General features: G+C 43.3%; 1 protein-coding gene across 2 annotated transcripts in view; it reads right to left on the bottom strand.

Annotated features, from left to right (window-relative positions):
* nrcama (neuronal cell adhesion molecule a) overlaps positions 1 to 23,247 on the bottom strand; it is a 397,533-nt gene that overhangs the window by 308,125 nt on the left and 66,161 nt on the right. The window contains exon 2 of one of the 2 annotated variants that reach the window (XM_043709025.1): positions 20,147 to 20,245. The exons of the other annotated variant lie outside the window; for it this stretch is intronic. The gene's annotated coding sequence lies outside the window, so the exon portion shown is untranslated. The remainder of the gene's footprint in view (positions 1 to 20,146; positions 20,246 to 23,247) is intronic. 2 annotated transcript variants of the gene reach the window in all.

The raw sequence follows: 23,247 nt of genomic DNA, 5'->3' as shown, positions 1-23,247 counted from the left end.
ATGTGCAGGTTAGGTGAATTGGCCATGCTAAATTGCCCCTAGTGTTAGACAAAGGGGTAAATGTAGGGGAATGGGTGTGGGTGGGTTGCGCTTCGGCGGGTCAGCGTGGACTTGTTGGGCCGAAAGGCCGGTTTCCACACTAAGTAATATAATCTAACAACCTTGGCATTTACACAGGAAAATGGCTTTCATGACAAGTACCCATCCTGTTCCTATTTTGCTTCATTTACATGTCCAAGCCAATTTTAAACATTGAATTAGTTTCTGCTTCAAGAACTAATTCAATCTAATTCCACACCATTACAACTCCCTACCCTCTACATTTAACATATCTTTCTACATCTTCCATATTCTTTGAGATGGTCTTGAACTAGGCATAGACCTCCAGTGGCCGAATGCCAACACATGGCGAAGCAGATCAGTAAACTCATTCAATCTACTTGGCAGCAAGAACACAGAGACACCTCCCCTGATCACCTGCAGCAGGGCACTCACCAAACTTGCAAATATAACAAGGGATACTCATTCCTCTTCAATGCTGCCAAAATCTTCACCAGAATCCTTTCAGATTTGCTTAATGCAACATCTCAATAGGATCTGTCTCCAGTCAGTGTGTGGAGTTTGTAGCCTAATAACTGAGGGAGAAATGATAAGATCAGGACACTCATGACACACTGTTGGCCATGAGGGCATTTGGAGGGTCAGGGAGACGTTCAGCATGAAACATTCATCATAATGGATCAGCAGCTCCACATCAGCATTGTTCACACACGTCATGGATGACAGTAAAGTGTCTAACCCATCCTGAGTCGCTGATGGGGTGAAACTGAACTGCATTTCAGCACCAGCTCTCTTCAGTATGATTTTGCTGATCATGTTTGCCAATGCTTTGCAAGATAACAACACTTGCCATCAAATGTTGATCCTTGGAATCAAATGTTGCACTTACAGGAAGCTGGTCAATTTCAGGGTAAAGAACACAAAGACAGAGTTGATGGCTTCCTGGTGGCAAATGACCATGCACTTTCTGCTGGTTCATAGCTAAGCATTGCACAGACCTCTTCTCCAATTCATTCAACAACTTGGACAACCAACAAGATGACAAACTGTTGTATAACTGCTCCAGATAACTGCTGTATAACTGGGCCCAGCTCAAGACAATGCAGGAATCCATTACCAGTGCTCCTCAACACTCATTCCTGGAGACCCCTCACTCGAGCTTTCCAAATTGACACCAGGAAATATTGAAGAATTATTAAAGTGTGTATAACCTTCAGCAGCCTTCAAACATTCAGGAACAAAGAGGGATAAGGCTGCCTACCACCCAAGTCAACACAGCAACAGTCCTGATCAGTCTGCTCTATGCATTAGAGACTTGGACTGGGTCCCAAAAATATGCCAAGTTCAGCTACAGTCACTGGATGGACTATCCAAAGTTTCTAAACATCAGACAAGGAGGACAAAATGCCAGGTGCTGACATGCTCCTCTGAGCTAGCATGCCAGGTATCCATGCCACATTGTGCCAGTCACAACCAATTAGGGCTGGTCACTAAGCCAGAATGCCCTTCGCCATTGACAGCTCATTGAGGCTCATTCTCTTCACAGTTAAAGGAAGCGCAAGGACACGCTGAAAGTTTTAATTTGGGTCTATAGTGACATCGAGTCCTGCCAGAACATCACAGCTGAACCGGCCACAAGTAAACATAACGGTGAAGTCACCTTTGCAACCCCAGTCTGTACGACAGGCAAAGAGAAAATAGAAAGAGAAGAAACCCCAAGCCAGTAACACATCCAAACCCCAATCGGCTGCAGCCTTCTGTTCCATCTGCGGAGTCTTCTGGGCATGAATGGAAAAGCATGCGGTGCAGATAACCCCTCCAGTGGGGAGTCAGGGGGTACAGTGAGCCCCTGCAGTGGGGTGTTGAGCAGCCCCTCCAGTGGGGAGTCAGGGGGCACAGTGAGCCCCTGCAGTGAGGTGTGGGGGCAGCCCCTCCAGTGGGAAGCTGGGGGCATAGTGAGCCCCTACAGTGGGAAGTTGGGACAAGGTCAGCCCCTCCAGCGGTGTACTGAGTCCCTGCAGTGTGGAATGAGGGTAAGGGCAGGGGCAGCCCCTCTATGGGGAGCCAGTGGGTGCAGTGAGCCCCTCCAGTGGGAGTGGAGAATACATGGGCAGCCCCTCCAGTGGGACATGGAAGACAGAGACAACACCAGTCAATGCTCTGAGATATGCAAACAGTGTCAACTAGAATTCTACGAGGCACCATGGGAGTGAACGCCACACTCTGAAAATACCAGCACAAGACAAATCCTCATAAACAAAGGTGGTTTTCCAAATTATAGGCTTTATTCATTGGGGAAGGGTTTCAATAAATGGAGACCATCAGCTACACAGCAAAATCTGAAAATCATCCCACATTTGAGTTTGGCAGAACACTCAGACAGTAAACATTGGATAACTGGTTGAGAGAATCTCCACAGCCCAAAAACTTGACTTAAAATTCACATCCAATTTTCACAGAAAATATCAAGAGAGTTGAAGTCCAAGTTAAGTAATTAACAACTGGCCCCAGTATGTTAACCGGAGAAGGTGCTGAACCCTAGGCCTTCAATGATCTGTAAGGAGAGTCGCCTGAATGCAATGTGATGTGGAGCAGAAATGCATGAAGATACAAAGGGAGATCTTCAATGGCTTAGTAAACAATGCATGAATACATGTCTCATCTATATAACAGAATCTCTACAGTGGGGAAACTTTTCATTTGGCCCAACAAGTCCACACCGACCCTCTGCAGAGTATCCTACCCAGAGCCATTCCCCTGACTTATGCACCTAACCTACATATTCCTGAACACTATGGGACAACTTTAGCATGGCCAATTCACCTGACCTGCATATCTTTGGACTGTGGGAGGAAACCGAAGCACCTGGAGGAAACCCACACAGACACGGGGAGAATGTGCAAACTCCACACAGTCACACAAGGCTGGAATCGAACCTGGGTCTCTGGCACTGTGAGGCAGCAGTGCTAACCACTGAGCCACCATGCTGCCCTAAAATGAAGGCGCCCAGTGTATGTGGATGACAAAGAACTCAAACAGGACTCTTCCCTTTGTACCATCCTCCAACCAGAGTGGCGGTGACCTTTAATGGTAACAATATCTCACAAGCGGTAGTTCCCGGATAGTAGTCAAGAACAACATCAGGTTCTGTTAAGTCATCCACTGAAAGGTGCAAATATCCCAGGATAGAGTTTGACTACTCTCAAGGTAGAGGGTGAAGTGCAAAATATCGGTTCTGATTCTATCTCGTGGAGGGTCTTCATCTCAGAAGGAATGTGCTCATGGTGGTGACTGTATTGCTGCTGCAGAATGCTTCAGGATAATGGCCAGTGAGTGTTGCTCTGTGAGCTGTCCATCAACACACTGATTAGGAGCAGCTCCCTTAGAGGTGGCGAGCAGATGAACATTAATGAACTTTGAGGAAGAGGGTTGCTTTGGTCCCGGGATATTGTAATTTTCAGACATGGCTTTAAAATCAGTGCCGTGGGCCTCCTGCAATTAAAGCCATTGTAAAACCAACAGGACAGCTTACTGCTCGACTTGACAGAATTCTGGCGACACAATTTAGATCATAGCAAACTGCTCGAGCATATTATAAACGGTCTTTGACTGGATTTTTTTAAAATTTAATTTCTTGGTGGAGATTGTGATCTTTACACTGGAGAATTGGTTGTGACTTCATTGCTGACCTCCCCTTGCAAGTACCTCACCAGGAGTGTGGAGCACGCAAACTTACCCTCACTAATCTGTAAGGTTCAGTATTTAAATTGCAAGCCTCTTGAAAGAAAAGGGACTGATTTCCTGATGCCACAGTTAAATCTCCACTAGTGTGTTAAGTTGGAAGGACATTTGGTGGCAGCAACACCCTGAAAAACAGGTTGTCATGGCAATCAGCGTGTTTGAGGAGCAGGAATGTCATTGAGAAGCCTCTTCATTGAGGCTGCTTGGCACAAAAGAGGTTCTCACTTTGGCAGCTCGGAAGTGAGATCAAGTGTCACAGAGAAGGCCGGTTGTAGTGGTGAATCTTTATAAACAGAGAGACTGCTATCTGTGGGGACCAGTCAGTAAGTCTAGGATGGTGGCACTCAAACATTGCGAGCTGACTGACCCCCAATCACTGGTCTAGACAGCAAAAAGAACATCACACACCTACGCCACAACAAGACCTGGTTACTCGGAAAAAGAGTCAAGTAGGAGCCCAATTAGGCATACTGACTTATCGAGAGGAAACGTTACACACCATTCCACCGTATACAATCTCCATACCAAACTACAAATACAAAAAGTGTATGAAGTTAGAAGCACGCAGCAGACTTTCTATTTTACATTACTAAAGTACTTGGGTGGATTGGCCATGCTAAAATGCCCAAAGTGACCAGGGAACTTAGCCGTACTAAATTGCCCATAGTGTCCAGGATCGATGGATTAACCCTGGGAAATGCAGGGTAACAGGGGCTGGGTGGGATGCTTTTTGGACGGGCATTGTGGACTTGACGGCTGCTTCCACGCTGCTGTGATTCTATGATACTTCACTATGGGACTTCCAGATGACATGAAGGTGTTACATAACCAAAAACTCAATCTTCTCATCAAATTGTAGAGGAAGTACCATCCTGGAGCATGTTAAATCACGATTGGTGTTTATCAGGCACAGAGTTTTCATACATATATCAAGGGTGGGATGAATATTCTAAAAATCCCACCATTTCCATAGCACTATTACAAATGCTCCACAGCCCCTGGTCCTTTCCCTTTGAATTAAGAAGCTCTAAACCCTTTCAGCAGTGCCTGAGCCAGGAATACGAGCAAGAGGGTTGTGACCAATGAGAAATGGCCAACAGTGAACTCACTATAAACATATCGGTGATAAGGGTTGGATGGCAACAGTTATTATGCACAAAAAGAGAGAAACAGATTAGTGGAACCTGGAAAAATAACCATGACGAACAGGAGGAGGGTGGTGGGGTGAAGAATCAAGAGTTGAAGAGAGCTGTGCAAGAAGCTCAGGAAGATCTCCAGCCTGGTTCATGTGTTAAATGAAACGTCACCATGGTAACTTTCAACACTCCCGGGTGGTTGAGGAGACAATTACATCTCAATGATGCTCTTGTAAGTATCTATTAGCTCTCGGGTTAATTCAAGGCAGAAAATGCAAGAAAGCATAATCCGGATGAGACCAGGGGACACAATCCAGTATTGTAACGAGATAGACACCCACAACTCTTTAATAAAAGTGAGTACAGTTGCCGTGATGTATTCTGGGAAAAGTCATTATTTTTCCTCCATTTTGACTGCTTGCTGTTCACCCTGCAGTCCAATGGAGCCATAACCTTATTGGATATCAAACGAGGAGGCTGCTGAATTTCAAATTGACCCTGCTTTTAAAAATAATTTCCCAAAAGAAAGTGCTTTGCCGCCGTACATGCCAGAAAACAGAGGAACTTTGCATAGTGAGCTCTATTTGGCATCCCATTTTGCTGAACATACAGCTATGTCCAGAACTAGAGGGCATAGGTTTAGGGCGAGAGGGGAAAGATATAAAAGAGACCTAAGGGGGGAACATTTTCATGCAGAGAGTGGTACGTGTACGGAATGAGCTGCCAGAGGAAGTGGTGGAGGCTGGTACAATTGCAACATTTAAAAGGCTTCTGGATGGGAATAATGAACAGGAAGGGTTTAGAGGGATATGGGCCACATGCTGGCATGTGGGACTAGATTGGGTTGGGATATCTGGTCGGCATGGACAGGTTGAACCAAAGGGTCTGTTTCCATGCTGTACATCTCTAGGACTCTATGACTTCTCAGGAGTGTGTAGAATTCAGGGCAAACTGCTCCTTGTGATGCTGGCTTCTATGGCTCTTGTTCTACTGCCATCTATCTCAAATCACAAACTGGGGCTGGCAAAGGAATTCATGGTTTGGTCTTGTAAGCATAAAATGGCTTTGCTGTTTTATTTCCTGCTGCAGAATGACATCAACTCCCCGGACAGTGGCCAATTTTAGCCTGGAGTCAGCAGCTATCGCTGAGCCAGAAGGTCGCTGTTTTAAGTCCCACTCCTCCAGAGTACTGTGTCCAGTTCTGGGTGCCCTGTTACAGGAAAGATATTATTAAGCTGGGGAGGATTTACCAGGATGGTGCTGGGAATGAAGCGTTTGAGATATAAGGAGAGGCTGGAGTGTGTTTCACTGACGCACAGGAGGTTGAAAGGTGACATTATAGACGTTTATAAAATTATGAAGAGCATCGATAAGGTGAATGGCAGGTGTGTTTTCCCTGGGGTTAGACATTTTAAGGCTGGGGGCATAACTTTAAGGTGAGAAGAGAAAAGATTTAAAAAAAGAAGAGGGGTAATTTTAAAAAAAAACACAAATGAGTGTGGTTCGTGTGTGGGATGAACTTCCAGAGGAAGTGCTAGATGCAGGTACAACATTTAAAAGACATTTGGATAAAGTACATGAATGTTTGGAAGGATATGGGCCAAGCGCATGCAGGTGGGACTAGTTTAATTTGGGATTTGGCATAGATTGTTGGATGGAAAAGGATTGCTTCCGTGCTGTATGATTCTATACAAAACCTGAGCACATATCCAGGCTGAAAACCTAGCACGGTGCTGAAAGAAGCTTGCACTAATAAACGTGCTCATTCGGGTGAGATTTTAAACTAAGGCCTAGTCCATGTACAAGGCAGAATCAATAGTGCCCATGGCACTAATCTGAAGAACAGCAATCATGTTCAGAGTGTCCTTGTTAATAGTTACTCCTCAGCCAACATCACAAAAGTTTATTAACTCCCCTGATTATCCCAGCTTCCTGGGACCTTGCTATGTGCAAATTATGTTCCCTACATTACAGCGGCAATTATACTTTAAGAAATATTTCACTGGATGAGAAAAGCTTTGCAGTGGACAGAGCTGATCTGCAGGTTGACAATGGGGACTATTCCTTTCTCAACTGTGCAAGGATGATCCTTCGCCCACCATACAATTCAAGCTGGAATGAACCCAGAAACCTCGTCTACCCTGTACCAAGTGTCTTCACAGCCACCACAGCTCCCACACACTTAGCTATAGAGTGCCAGCATTCTTAGCATACAACTGGCATTCCCCAGTAAGCCCGCAGGAATATCACATGGTCCTTGTGGAGCACTGCTTCCACCGCAGAATTTAGCGGGCAACTAGGCACTAAAACACTGAAGATAGGAGCAGGATTGGGCCATTTCGCCCCTTGTATCTGCTCTGCCAGTCACTATGGCGGTGGCTGATAATCTATTTTAATACCCGCACCCCAACCCGCTCCCCCCCGACCCACCCGACCTACCCCCTCCAGGCACCCGAACTCTGACCCAGCCCCTCCCAATACCAGTGGATCCATTTAGCCACAAGAGCAATGCGAACCCCCTTCTTGGCCTCAAGCACTGCATGTGGTAGGGAACTCCTCAGACACCCCACTCTCTGGAGAAATTTATCATCTCAGTCCATAAACTAAGAACCTTGGTTCTGGACTCCCCCAACCTGGACCATCCTTCCTGGATCTAACCTCTCCAGTCCCGTACAGACTTCTAGGAGATCTTTCTCATTCTAAGCTCCAACGAATACAATCCCAAGTGACTCATTCTCTCCTCATTCGTCAGTCTTACCACCCAAGAATCAAACCAATTAAAGTAGTCTGATGTACCTTTACCGCACTCCCACTGTAATAAGAGCATCCTTTTACTGCTAAGGGGGACCAAAATTGCACACAATATTCTCTGTGTGGTCTCACCCATGTCCTATATAACTGCAGCAGGATATCATTGTAGCGAGAGGATTTGAGTACAGGAGCAAAGGCTAGCTTACAGCTTGCCTTCTCTACTGCCTGCTGTAGTCACATTTACTTTCAGCGACTGGTGGACGAGGACTTCCAGGTCTCATTGAATATTTACCTTCCAATTTACAGCCATTGAAAAATAATAATTTGCCTTCCTATTTTCGCTACGAAAGTAGATAACTTCACATTTATCTACATTATACTGCCATGCATTTGCCTCCTCTCAGCCTGTCCAAATCACACTGCAACATCTCTGCATCCTCCTCAGAGCTTACCCTTCCACCCAGCTTTGTCCCTTCTGCAGATTTTGTGATATTACATTTAGTTCCCTCATTTCAAACAGCGATGCAGATTGAGTGGAGCTAGGGTCCTCACACTGATCTCTGCAGTACCCCAGCAGTCACTGCTTGCCATTCAGAAGAAGTTCTATTTAATCCTTCTGAAAATCCAAATGAACCACATCCACCGAGTCCCCTGATCAACTCTACCAGCTACATCCTGGAAGAAGTCCAATAGATCTGTCAAGCATGATTTCCCCTTTGTAAATCCATGCTGACTGTGTCTGAATCTGTCACTATTTAATTGTCAAGAATTTGATAGCACAGCAATGGACTCTAGCATCTTCCCCACAATCAACAGTAGACTTACTGGTTTCTACCCATTTTTAAATTGTGGGGTTACGCTAGGTACCTTCCAAAGTGTTGGAACTGAACCAGAGTCCAGAGGACCACACATGGAATACGTTATACTGTATCCAGGAAAATGGAGTCGAAAAGTATGGTGCTGGAAAAGCACAGCTGGTCAGGCAGAATCCAAGGAGCAGGAGAATCGACGTTTTGGGAAGGGAGGGAGAGAGACAGACCCAGAGAGAAACAGAGGAAAAAGACTCTTTGAAAGGTAACTGTAAGAGAGAGAATGAAACTAAAAGCAGAAGAGAAAATTAGAATGAGAGAGAAAGAGAAGAGACAGAAAACAACCAAGAATTGAAGAAAGGAGAGAAGGAGATGAACTTGTGTTGGAGTTGTAATTATGCATACAAATATACATGCAGTATGTGTACACATACACAGTACCTCAATATTAGGAATGTGTGTGGGGAAGCATGCAGTGCATGAGAGGGAAGGGAAAATGCCTTCTTTCCCCTTGATATTTGTTCAGCAGCAAATCATCTCTCAGGGCCCAGCTGGGGAGCACAATACCTCCCTGACTCACTCAGTCTCCCGAGTGGTTCATCAAAAGACACCTGACAAATCCAGAGACTGATTCTCCCCAAAGACCTGACAGTGGGATTACAGCAAGATTCATTTTCAAACAGTGGAATAAATCTATCTTAAATGTGCGATTTTTATGGCATTGCTAATCACAAGAAGCCTAAATTCATAGGTGCTTGAAAGCATCAAGAGATACAAAGCAAGTCTTGGATATTCTAGATTATTTTATGAACTCCCTTTAGCGGGTTCAAACCGGACAATGTCAACGCTGACCAGCCACAATACACGACCAGAATATTGTGAATAAAGTAGTTGTAACGGTCTTTGCTGTGCTTGTATCTTCAGAAGCATGGACGCATTTTGTTCCAAAATACACGGAGTTTGAACAACAAGTTTTATTTAGCATCTACAAAGCACAAAAACATCCCAAGGTGCTTCACAGAAGAAACAGTATCAAAACAAAATTGGCATCAATGCATGTCAAGGAGCCATTCAAACAGATGACTAAACGTTGGTGAGAGTAATAGACATTCTTTTTTTTTTAAAATCAACGATCCATTGGAGGGGAGTGAGATGTGGTAAGGCAGAATTCTTGAGAGGTTATTCTCGACTTTATGCCGTCAAACATACGGATCTTAACTCCCAGAGGGCACAGAGATTGAGGATGTTTCTCTCATAATTCCGTGTTGAATTTGGGATTTATTTTGTTTATCTTTCACTCAAAAGATTGAGCACGTGGCAGTGATGCTAAACCATGGCCTGAAAACCATGGCAATTACTCATAAGATGGCCTGGAAAGTGCCTGTCAGTCACAGGCTCATTATTGGTGGTCCTGTTTTCCCATTTCTACGTCCTTACCGGGATTGCCCATTGATTTTAAAATCGGTTCGTAACAGAGCCAACCTGCCCCTGAAGCAGCCTATGTTTGATCTTGCAAAGTAGGGACATACATTTTAAAGAGAAAGCCACATAGCCTTAACCAGAGATGTTATTCAAACCATATAAAGGTTTGTGTTATTATGTAAATTTCAGACAGTAAGGTCTTCATCGGTACAGCTGAGAAGAAGACAAGGTCAACGCTGACCACCATGGCAAACCAAGCAGTCATTTCTAGTGCACTGAGTCAGCAATAATTATATCCCCTGCTAAACCATAAACCTTGCTACGTTCCCTGTAGTGACCGTTAACTTGCAAAATTATTTGCATTCCTGCAGACAACGCAAACTTTTCGAATTTCGAATTTTGAACTGTAATAAAGTCACCACAATCTTACCAGACCATAGGGGCTGGTCTCGCATTAGAGAGACACGACTGGTGTTGGTTTAACCTGATGGTTGAGCCAGAGGAGAGGTTGAGGGGGAGAATCCTTCATGATAACCTCAAGCAGAGAGGGAACTGAACTTGTGCTGAAGTTGGTATCACAACGCACTGCAAACCAGCCAACTGAGTTAATCAGATTCCCGTAATCAGAACAGATAAATGAGAAATAACATTCTTGAAGGTGGCGGTGATGTAGATGATTGACACATTGGAATTTTGGAAAATGATCACAAGTACTTCTGCAGTTATCCTTGCAGATTGGAGGCTTACAAATTACCACCCCATAATTTAACAAAGGTGCAAGGGAAGAAACCAGGAACCACAGTCCAGTCAGCCTCAAACTGGTAATTAGGGAAATGCTACAGTCTATCATAAAGGACCTGATTGTCATAGAGTCAGTACTTTACAGCATGGATACAGATCCTTCGGCCCGACTTGACCATGCTGCCTAATTTTCACAATTAAACTGGCTCGATGTACCTGCATTTGGTCTATATCCCTCCATAGCTATCCCATCCATCTACCTGTACAAGTATTTCTTAAATGAAGAAATCATACTTACCTCCACCACTACCTCTGGCAGCCTGTTCCAAACATTCACCATTCTGTTAAAAAAAATTGCTCCTCTGGACCCTTTTAATATCTCTTCCCTCTCACCTTAAACCAATGTCTTCTAGTTTTAAATTCCCCTGCTATGGGGAAAAGCTGGTGGCTAGCTACCTTATCTATGCCTCTCATGATTTTACAGTCCTCTATAAGGTCACCCCTTAGTCTTGGATAATGAACAAACACATGGATCAAAATGATGTGAAGAGGCATGTTCAGCAGATGCGAATAGAATATCGTGTTTGCCAAACTTGGAGCTCTTTTGAGCCATGGCTAATAAAATCATTAAAGTTGATGAATGTAGCATCTTTGGATTTTCAGAAACACTTTTCCAAAGGTTCCACACCGGAGATTGGTTAGTAAATTTAAAGAATGTGGCTAATTGATAGAAAACAGACTGTGAGAATAAATGGGTTATTCTCACGTTGGGTAGGCTGTGACTTGTGACGAACTGCACAGAGCAGTACTTGGGCCTGCTTATAACACTTATCCATGATTTAGCCGTGGTGACCTAATATAATATCCCCAAATTTGCAAATGAAACAAAGCTAAACAGGAAAGCGTGTTGCAGGGAAGATGTAAAACTTTTCAGAAGCATTTGGACAGCCTTTGAAAAATGTCAAGAGCATGGCAGATGGAATATCATGTGTCCATTTCAGGAGGAGGAGGGAAAGATGGGTAGAGTATTTCTGAAATGGCGAAAGTGCGAGACCATAACAGGGAGGTGCAGGATTAGGCTATTCAGCCTATCAAGTCTGCTATTCAATGAGATCAGGATTCATCTGATCCATCCTCAATTCCACTTTCTTGCTGTCTCGTCATTCCTTTACTGATTAAAGGTATATCCAGCTCAGCTTTAAATATACTTAAATAACCAACCTCAACAGCTCTCTGCGGTGAGGAATTCCGCAGATTCACCATCCTCAGAAAAGAGAAACCTTATATGCGTTGTATATAGATGACTCTTTACTCAATGATTTGCTCCTTTGTTCCACGTTGCCCTGGAGTCGACTAGTAACGGCACAGCAAAAATGCCAACTGTTTCATTCCTCCTCCTCATTTACTTTGACCTGTAAAATACTTCACCTCCTTTGAATAGCAACAACACATCAAAAGTAATTACCTCAAAAGCAGAGATCAATGATTAACCCAAGCAACCACCACCGCCACAGAGGCAGGAGGAGTCTGGCTTCACCCAGTATACCACTCACAAAAAAAAACAAAGTGCAGTAAAAAGAATCATGGCTCTCCGCCAACACCATGCATTTTGTTGAACTGAACATCGGAATAAAATGGAGACACTGTGACCCAACAATGCAGTAGCCAAGATGCTATCAACAATGCTCATTGCTGAATAAGGCCTCAGTGAACCTCATCAAGAGCTTTGGGTGGAATCAGGCATCAAGTTATTAAATCTGCTCATCAAAACTAAAAAAGAAAACAAAATTAATTGTAAGCAGCTGTTAATTTAAACTGGTGTGTTGAGTTATCATAACTCTAATGACAATAACGATGGATCAAACCTTTGAGCTGTTTGCTGCTAATGGTGAGCTATCTTGTAGTTCAAATTTTCCTCATTTAGTCTTTTATTAATAAAGTTGGATGCACATCAAACAACACATTTGTAACCAAGCCTGGCATGTGCTCCTTCTTTGTTCAAAAAGGAACAAACTCACTTACTACACAAAAACAAGAACTTTAACGAGTTCAGTGAAGCAATATTTTCAGCCTGCCACTGAGTTCTGATTATAACATGGGTTCAAGGTATTCATGGACTGAAACAAAATCACAAGACAAAATTATCAAGTGTTTTTCAGCATAACTGCAGCAAAGGGACAATTTTATGGCATGGAAATCCATGATGGCAAAAAAGTGTCATTCAGGAATTTCCTCAATTGTAGATGACATTAAAAATGATGCTTCCAAAACCCTCTGTCACTCACCTACAAAGATATATCAGCTCCCCCAATTCTCTCTCCGCTTTGAGACACAAACACACTCTAAACATATGTATAAGAGTTTAGGTGCAGTTAAGTAAGCGTGGGCAGGTAGTATACGAGGCCCCTGTGGCCACTCCCCTCTCAAACAAGTGTGCCATTTTGGATGTCAATGGGGGAGGGGTGAGTGTTGGCCTCTCCAGAAGAAAGCAGCAGCAACAGCCAGTCCAGCGGCACTCTCCTCCAGCAGGGAGATGAATGTGTCAGCAAGCAGTTGTGATAAGGGATTGTTTAGTCAGGAGCACAGAAAAGCATAGATGTGGCAGTGAGACTCCAGGATGGTGCTTTGTCTCCCAGGTGACAGGTTCAAGGATATGTCTGAGTGGGAATAGGATATCCTGAAGGAGTGAGCAAGTGAGAGACATGATTTCGATGAGAAATGGGAGGTGGCTATTGGTGGACGTGGGAAGAGCAGGAAGAACGAGATGCCACTCCCACTTATCTGGCTATGACCGGACAGATAAAAGTGAACAAATGGAAGCTAGTGTCACACATCATCAGATTGCAGGATCCCTTCAATGTGGAATGCCCACGTTAAATCCACACTTACCCTTCAAATAATATCCCACCCAGACCCAGGTCCCCCCTACCCTCCATCTCTTGTGGTTAATCTACCTAATGTACAAAACCCTCGTCAGCACGGCCAATTCATCTAACCTGCACATCTTTGGATTGTGGGAGGAAACCGGAGCACCCAGAGGCAACCCACCCAGGCACGGGGAGAACGTGCAAACTCCAGAGGGTGGACTCGAACCTAGATCCCTGGCACTGAAAGGTAGCAGTGCCAACCACTGAGCCACCATGCTGCCCCAGTGATGATATGTTTGCATCACTGGACTGGTAACTGAATGGTACTGGCAAAAACCATCAGTACAATAGTGTCTGAGGCAAGGCCACTGAGAGCTGTGTGGGACAGGGCGGAAATCTAACCAAGAGAAGCATTAAAAATTTGAGGAAAGTCTGCTTAAAAAGGGAAAAGAAACAACTGTTGGTATCGTAATTCAAAGTTAATAAAAGGATTTAATGAGATCAGGTCCTAGTGCATGCTTATAATTAACTGACCACATTTCACATGGATTATTCACACAGCTTCATAAACCTCCAGTGCCCGCATGGATGCTTTCATCCGCAGTGCTACAAACCGTTAATTAGAGCACCATCACCTCAGCATTATATGGTGCATCAGTCTGAAAGGTTGGCAATGGTACAGACAAGAGTAGGATCAGAAGACTCCCCTGTGTCTCAGGCCACAGTCCCATTAACATCAAACCTCTCAACATCCCGCCCCGTGACACACAGGCACCGATGCTGGAGGGGCCCCCTTTCAAATGTTAAAGAGCTAGCTGCGATGGAAACGAAATTGTAGCAGCTTGAGGTAGCGTCCCCTCTGAAGCCAGGGAGATCGCAGGCTTTGAATGGGGGCGGCACAAGGGGCTGCGGCCACTTTGCGTTGAACCTGGGGAGGGGCAGAACCTGGGCTGCCCGTAGTTATTTACCCGTCTATTACCTCGAGCTGAAACGGCACTTTCAACTGAAACTCAGCAAACAAAGGGCATTTGTGATCAAAAGCCCCTGTGGACCGAACTGTCAGATCTTTTTTGGGGGGTGGGGGTGGGAATTGTTCTCGTGTATCACAGACAAAAAGGCAGCCAGATATTGGTGACATATCAAACAGGGAGCCGCAGATCAGAGCTTACAAGCAATAGAATGTGTCCTACAGTCATTGAAGTGTAAACAGAAACCTCCCGGTCTTGTACCTTATTGTGTAACAAACATATCCCTCAACTCTCCTGACAGCTCGTTAGTTTGCTCCGTATACTGGCACATAAGGAGATTTAGGTCAACACAGCAGGTTTAAAATCCTGGAAGAGACTACTTAATGCAGAGATAGCTCAGCACTTCATTCTGTGATACAGGCTTCCCTGCTTCCAGGCTAGCCCCTCATCTCCATGTCCAAGCTCTCTGCCCTCTTTCCAGTTGCTTGCCTCTCCTCCCTGTCCATTCTGACCTCTTATCCCTGCTATCTGGGGTGGCACAGTGGCTCACTAGTTAGCACTGCTACCTCCCAGTGCCAAGGACCCAGGTTCAATTCCACCTTTGGGCGACTGTCTGTGTGGAGTTTGCACATTCTCCAAGTGCCTGTGTGGGTTCCCTCCCACAATCCAAAGATGTGCAGATTAGGTGAATTGGCCACTATAAATCATTAAATAATGTCTAGGCATGTGTGGGTTAGGTAGATTAGCCATGGGGAATGCAGGGTTACAGGAGTAGGGTGGAAATGGAGACAGGATGCTCTTTGGAGGGTTGGTATGGACTCAATGGGCTGAATGGTCTGCTTCCCCACTATAAGGATTCCATGATTCTGATTCTATGTCTTTGGCACATCGTCTCCAACATCCATGTTTAGCACCTTGTTACACACTTGGATTCTTGGTTTCACTCCTTTCTGACAATGATGGCCAACCCAGGCTCATTACATCCTTGCCCTGCCTTTCCAGTAAGCTTTGGTAAGACGCGGAGCATTTTCTACCTCAACTGGGGGAAAGAGTTTGGACAGTGGGTGATTGCAATGAGTTATTTTATAGCATATTAAAAAGATATAATGTGATCACTGTACAAACAGATTAGACTACTACAGAACTCAGATTTTAGCTTGGGAATGGAATTGCTCTTAAAAATTTGCTAAATTTCACATTTTGCCCTGGACTGAAACTCAAGCCAGACATTCCCCACTAACTTATTGGTCAGTGCATTGAGTACAAGAATTGGAATATCATGTCGTGGCTGTACCAACATTGGTTGTACCACTTTTAAAATACTGTATTCAATTCTGCTTGGGAAAGGTGTTACCAAACTTAAAGGTTCAGAAAAGATTGACAAGCATGTTGTCAGAGTTGGAGGGCTTGAGCTATAGGGAAAGGCTGTGGCTCTTTTCTAGGGAGCGTCGGAGGCTGAGGTGTGACCTTAAAGAGGTTTATAAAATCATGAGGAAAATGGATGGGGTCACTAGAGGGCATAGGTGTAAGGTGGGAGGGGAAAGACTTAATATGGACCTAAGGGGCAAGTTTTCATGCAGTGGTGGCGCAATGTATGGAATGAGCTGCTAGAGGAAATAGTGGAGGCAAGTACTATTATAACATTTAAAAGGCATCTGGATGGGTATATGATTTAGGAAGGGTTTAGAGGGATACGGGTCAAGTGCAGGCAAAAGGGACTAGGTGAGGTTAGGATATCTGGTCAGCGTGGACAGGTTGGGCCGAAGGGTCTGTTTCCGTGTTGTGCATAACACTCCATAACACCTACCCCCCCCACTCTCCCCTTTACCACCACCGCCACCACCCCCCTGGGGCAGGGATCATTCCCATACTAATACAGGGCAGGAATCCTCCCCTTGGCCTGACACTGAAAAGCGATAGAGTAACTCCACGTGGCTATTGTTTTGCTGAAGTGTTGAGATTTTACTTCAAAACTTACTTCATCCTCGGCCTTCAATCTAACGCTTTCATTTTTCCAACTTGACCAGCACTGTCCCCACTTAAAAAATATCTACCTGAAATTTTAACTTCAATTTGCAGACAAGGACTTGATGAACAAATTCACGGGTGCAGAAAAATTTCCAAAGTACAGAAATGACACAAAGAGAAAGTTCAGATTGCCTGCATTGTCTGCAATATCTCAGTGCCAATCTGAAAGGACAAGAACAGGTCGGCTGTGATGTAAGGCCAACAAACAATGAGTCAAGTTACACTGGTCAGCTATTTTTGATCAGTTTAGAGGAGTTTTTGAAAGATAGATTGCTCTTCATCATTTTAGTTCCTTTATTGTTTGATATATTGAATCACTCTTCTATTATTGTGTAGAGAACCATGGATTTGTATTGTCAACACTCCAGGACCAATTTGGAATCTCCACAACCTGAAGACCAAACATCTGAATGCAAGCTTGAGCAACACAGAAGAAAACCAATTGAATAATTTAAAAAATGTGGCTTGGTTAATTGTCTTTGAAAAATTTTCATCCTTAGTTCTAAAAATATTTGAGGGTGGTGAGTTTATTTAACTGGATGGGGTGAGGGATTGGGTGATGAAGACTCCAAGCAAATTTTGAGATCCTACCTTAGATCTGACATTTCTTTTGCTTCCTCCTCTTCCCCGCTCCTCCTCCTCTACCTCAGCACCAGCTGCAACCTTCCCTCTGGTTCACACACTGTCCTCACTTGGAACTAAGTCACCACTTCCTTCACTCTAGCTGGGTCAAAAGAGTGTCATAGAGATGTACAGCATAGAAAGAGGCCCTTCTGTCCAACTCGTCCACGCCAACCAAATATCCTAAATTAATCTCATCCCAATTGCCTGCATTTGGCCCATATGTCTCTCAACTCTTCTTATTCATATATCCATTCAGATGTCTTTTAAATGTTGTTATTGTACCAGCCTCCAAAATCCTCTGGCAGCTCATTTCATACATGCACGACCCTCTAAATGAAAAAGTTGCCTCTTGGGTCTCTTTTAATTTTTCCCCTCCCACCTTAAATCTTTGCATTTGAGTTTTGGCCTTCTCCCACCCTGGGGAAGTGACCTAAAATATTCACTCAATCCATATCCCTCATGATTTTATAAACTTCTATGGGCACCTCTCTCCCATCACGACAGTGGTTGGTGGCATTTCTTCCCAACATGGACTGCACATGTTAAAGAAAATGGCTCACCACATTGACATTGTGGACTTTTCAGGATGGACAATGCTTATGTCTCATGGTCAATATATCCTAAAACTTTAAGAGAGAGTGTTACTCACAATCATCAATTGCCTCTACCTTACCTCTGATCATTTGAAGCACAATTCTTCACTGTAAGCATGTCTCTCTGTGATAAACAAATCGCTGTGTGTTAGCCCAGACACACTAGGTGCTTGAGGAATGCAGCGCTTGTATATAACTGTTGCAATCAACGTCTGTTGGATTTTTCAACAATATAATATCAATGCCTAGCTTTAGTTATGTTAGGCAGGGTAAGAAAAGCATTGATGCATCAGTTAAGACATGCCATTGGAGGTAACTCCAACCGCACACTGCATGAAAGAATATTTAAGGAAACAAAGCAATCATGCTGAAAATGTGCCTGTCGTAAACCTCCAGGGTTTGAGTGTTCAAACATGGCAAGGCAGAAGCCAACCTCAAATGACCTCCCCAAAGTCCTGGGACCACAGGTTGAAAAACCGCCCCTTCATAAAGGTTATGCTGGCTTTGCCATCCCACGGACAAACTAAATTGACAGTTAATTTCAAATTCTATTAATTTACATAACAAACTCATTGTGCTTCAATCACAGCAGTAATCCCACATGAAGGCACCACCAAAGAATGCCACACAAAAGTTAGGAACATCCTAAATGTGATCGGTTTGACCCAAGGCTATTGCTGACATTCACACAGGATCAATGTGTGAACCCTCTCAAAGCACCAGGTCAAAGATACTTCCGAGAAACCATGGTTTGCAACATGCAGATCGGCACGTCACCTTTAACCTCTTAAGCACCGAGAGGGAGGTGCCATATGCACCTTTATTAATTTATTAAATGAGGAGATGAGTTTTTTTGGAAGGCCAGAGGAAGAGTAGTTTAAATATTTGTTATTTTGTCAATATTTTCCCCTTCTGAGTGGCAATGCTTACGTTGCATGAGAACTGCTCGCTAGAAGAGTGAACAAGAGTTAAGTGTAGGCTGCAAAACCTGCTGCAGTACAAATGTTGCTGCCATTCCTACAGTCTGAGTTAACAGTAGGAAACGGTGAGGTACCATAGGGCTTCTGGTGCAACTCACTGTCAGTGCACTCAGATGACGGTAAGACTCAATTTGAAGAGTGTAGAGTGCAGTTCACTCTGATCTTCCCCAGCAAACATTCACACATGAATATATCAATATCCTTTGTTTAAACTAACAAAAAGCACTTTTTCTATTGCACTTCCCACCCTCACATGATCCCAAAGCATTAAAAACCAATGAAATATATTTTTAAAATACAGTTAATTCTATAATTGAAGAAACTATTAACATTCTTATCTGTTGGAAAATGACAAACAAACAAGATGTACAATGCTGAAATAGCAGATGAATCATACTAGCATTCACACTGGGAATTAAGCAATGCTAACTGAACCCAAAATAAACCTTGATGTGACACAAAAGAGGATTATGACAGCTAATAGGCTTTAGAAAGTTAAATAGATATGCAAGGCAGTACGATCTGTACCTCAAATGCCACAAGACTCAGCAATTCAATGGTACAGCACATAATAAACTGCCTCCAGTTTGATAACAAATGACAAATGCATTTCTTTTGTTTCGAAGAAACCCTTTTTGCACTGACCAATGTGTGTCACCTGGCTATACCGATAATTAGGCATATTTCTCTTTCCAAAATGTCACTGAGTTTGAAAGTCTGCTGAGAGAAGTCAAAAACGAGTGAAGTTTGTTTTTTTCACAAGCCAAATGGTATATTTCCTGAATCTAAGCTGTGTTGGGAAATTACATCAAATGCATCAAATATCCCACATGGCGTAGCTTTTGAAACCCTAGGCCCAGCAGTCCTCCTACTCCTCATCCAACTGACTATTTGTCACTAGCGGTTAGTGAAGATGGGCATCTTCAATGGCTAATGGCAAGAATGAAAGCCTTAACATCACTTGTAACTGTTTGTGCTGTCACTCGATACAAATTCCATAGAGTTGGGATCAACATTGTAGCATCTTAAACTGTTAATTTTGTACCATTGCTCCCGATACATTTACCACAGGAAAATCAAAGGGTTATGACCAGTCTCTCTTTTAGAAGAAAATGCTTAGCGTTCACTTAAATAGCCTAAAATATTGTCAAAAATGATCAGGTCACTGTATTCATTCAACCATTCTATAATAGCGATGGTTTCTTACCGTTCTCTCAAACTTGTCTTAAAGATATGGTTTAAATAGGTTTGCATAAATTGAATGAACTGTGGGAAAGCATTACAGTTTCTCAAGGTATAGAGGCTTAAATGTCAAGATGTTTATTGGTTGATAAAGGTAATACAGTCTTCTGTTGTTCTTAAAAAGTTACTGCTGTCAGTGCTATTTGGATAACTCATTAAATGAATGCATTATAGAGTAACTGACCTCAAATGGAAAATCAATATTGGCTTCAGTATTTTTTGGGGTGCACTCGCAGAGGAAGTTTCAGCAATTAATTTCCCCACCAGGATCTTTCTTTGATACCTGCAAAATTGCAAAGTCCAACTCATGTTATACAGCAATGGAAGCAAAGTAATGCAGATGCTGGAAATGCAAAATAAAAATATTAAGTACTACAGAAACTCATGACAGCATCCGCGGAGAGAGAAGCAGAATTAAGTTCAATATGACTCTTCTTCAGAAAGGGAGGCGACAAATTGTACTTGGCAGCAACAATGTCAGTTCTGAAGAGTTTACGAATTTGGTGCATTCAGAGAACACTTCTCGCTCTACAAATGTGGTTGGACCTGCTGAGCTTCTCCAGCACTTTCGGTTTAGGTTAGATTCCTTACAGTTTGGAAACAGGTCTGTCATCCCAACAAGTCCACACCGACCCTCCGAAGAGTAACCCACCCAGAACCATTTCCCTCTGACTAATACACCTAATACTACAGGCAATTTAGCATGGCCAATTCACCTGACCTGCACGTCTTTGGACTGTGGGAGAAAACCGGAGCACCCGGAGGAAACCCACGCAGACACGGGGAGAATGTGCAAACTCCACACAGACAGTCACCTGAAGCTGGAATCGAACCTGGGTCCCTGGTGCTGTGAGGCAGCAGTGCTAACCACTGAGCCACTGTGCCGCCCCCTGGAATCCAACTTGGGCTCAAGTGTCAAAACAATGCATTTTGGTTTTTCTTTAGACTAGCTCAGAGTTATAAAGGTACAATATGTCCCTCAGTCCAGCTCTTATACATACTGCACGGTGGTTATTGTGTTCATGCATGACAGAAACAAGACAGAAGGGTCAAACTGATTAAAATTAGAAACAAGTCTAAACCATTTTAGCATGAATCTTACTAAACTGGGTTCTAATTAACAGGTTGGCGAAGTTTTGGTGTCTATTTTTAACCTTTGAAATGGAGTACACCCAGAGTTAGCAATCACTGAAATCAGATGAAACCACAAGAACTCTGCCTTCTCCCATTTCCAAATAAAAATAAATGAATTCAGACCAAGCAAAGTCCTCACACCTGCTTTGTTATTTGATAAGATCATGGCTGATCATATTATGGTCACAACTGTACTTCCCTGTCCAGCCCCTCTATCCACTGATTTCCTTCATCATCAAGAATCAATTCAACATATCCTTAAAAACGTTCAACAGCTCTCTGTAGAAAAGATTCCACAGACATACAACCCACAGAGAAAATAATTTCTTGTCTCTTAAATTTAAAACCGTTCATTTTTAACTACGTCTCCTATTTCCAGACTCACCTACGAAGGGAAGCATCATTTCAGCATCCAGGATCTGATCTCTCAATTAAATCACTTCATTCTTCTAAACTCTAATGGATTCAGGCTCAACTGGTCTTACCCTTGGTCAATTAAGTCTTGTTTAAACCGCTTTTAATGAAATTGTGTCCTATCTTAAAACAACCATCACCTCTGTTGGAGAGCCAATAAACAGTTGCACTTTGTTCAATCAGGTATAACTGCTCTTTGTATTGTGATAGCTATTGCTGAGTAACTGATCTCACGCCGAGAAAAGTCTATTTGAAATCTGGTTAAAATTAATCCATACTCAATTGTACAAACATTTAAAAATATTTCTAAACATCTTTTCATGCTACAGAGACTTCAACTTTCAACCCAAGAGTAACTGCCAATCTTTATTTTCCTGATTTTTAAAACAAATGTATATACAAGATATACATAGATAATTATCAGATTTGCGCTTCGTGCCTGAGAATTGTTTAGAGTGATGGACTGCTTTCAGAGTTCCAGCGTGGACACATCATTCCAGAACCTTAACTCTGCTTTCTCTCTAAAGGTGCTGCCAAACCTGCTGAGTTTCTCCAGCAATTTCTTGGATTTTTGTTTTGGGCATGCTCATATTGTTTCTCTGTAGCAAGTGGAACCAGGGGTGGACCTCATCGACCACGTGGATCCTTGCAGGAAGGTTCCGTGACTGACAGAACTTGGGTCGGTGATACATGCCTGAACAAAGATTGGATCACCTGAAAGCTGTTGCCTTGCAAATGGGGCAGGAGCAAAACATACCCAACCCCTCAGACCAGCTGGAAGGCTTGTTAGAAACTGAAATACATCTAGTGTCGGGGTCAGGTGACAGTGATTGGAGCTAGGTGGATCTCCTTGACTACGATAGGGTGAAAGGGTCGTTAACCTGGGCCAATCAGGAAAGCCCTGACTGACCAATAGAACCAGGAGAGTTGAATCTCCTCAGTTCTGACTCCAAGCTTGCTGGCCGCAACCACCAGGGTACTGTGCACAAGTAAAAGTCACAGGATACTGGCCTCTGTGCAGTTATTTCATTCTCTTTACTTATTCTCTCAAAACCAATTGACAGTCATATAAAAAGGTCACTATAACCGAGGACACGGCTTTAAAGGTGTTAGCCAAAAAAACCCCGAAAGGAACAGCAGAAAATATTGAATGATGATGATCTGGAGTGGATTACCTGAAAGAATAGTTGACATAGATTTAGTAGACGCTTTCAAAAGAGATTAGGATAAAATACTTGAATGAGAAGTTATAACTGCAGAAGTTTAACAAAGAGCTACTACAGACAGTATGAGCCAGCCAAAGGGCTTTCTTCTACATGAAGGTTAAACATCAACAGAGGTTGGTTCAGCCAAATGGCCTCTCTGTGTTGTCATTCATTGGTCTATGCCAAATACACCAAGCTATCCAGCCTACTCTTCAAGTCAAAACGAGAGAATCGGGAAAATCCCAGTCTGTAATTCAAGCTATGAAGTTACACCGCTATTGACAGAGCACATTGACAATGTTTCCAAATTTTGTTTTCAAGTGTCTCAGCTAGTAACTTTACAAAAGGGAAAGCAATTTACCATCTTTTCACATTGTCAAAATGACTCTGCAACTTCTTAAAACTATTACTGTATTGCAGAGTCTTCACATGGACAGACCTATCCAGAAGTTCTAGCTTCTGATCACCCTACATTTTCCTCACAGCTTTATTTCCACATCCAACATTTTAGTAACTAAGACATGAAAACATG

This window comes from Chiloscyllium plagiosum, chromosome 19 (genome assembly GCF_004010195.1).
Source record: "Chiloscyllium plagiosum isolate BGI_BamShark_2017 chromosome 19, ASM401019v2, whole genome shotgun sequence".
NCBI classification, from domain to species: Eukaryota; Metazoa; Chordata; class Chondrichthyes; order Orectolobiformes; family Hemiscylliidae; genus Chiloscyllium; species Chiloscyllium plagiosum.
This window is presented reverse-complemented; position numbering and strand designations above follow the sequence as displayed.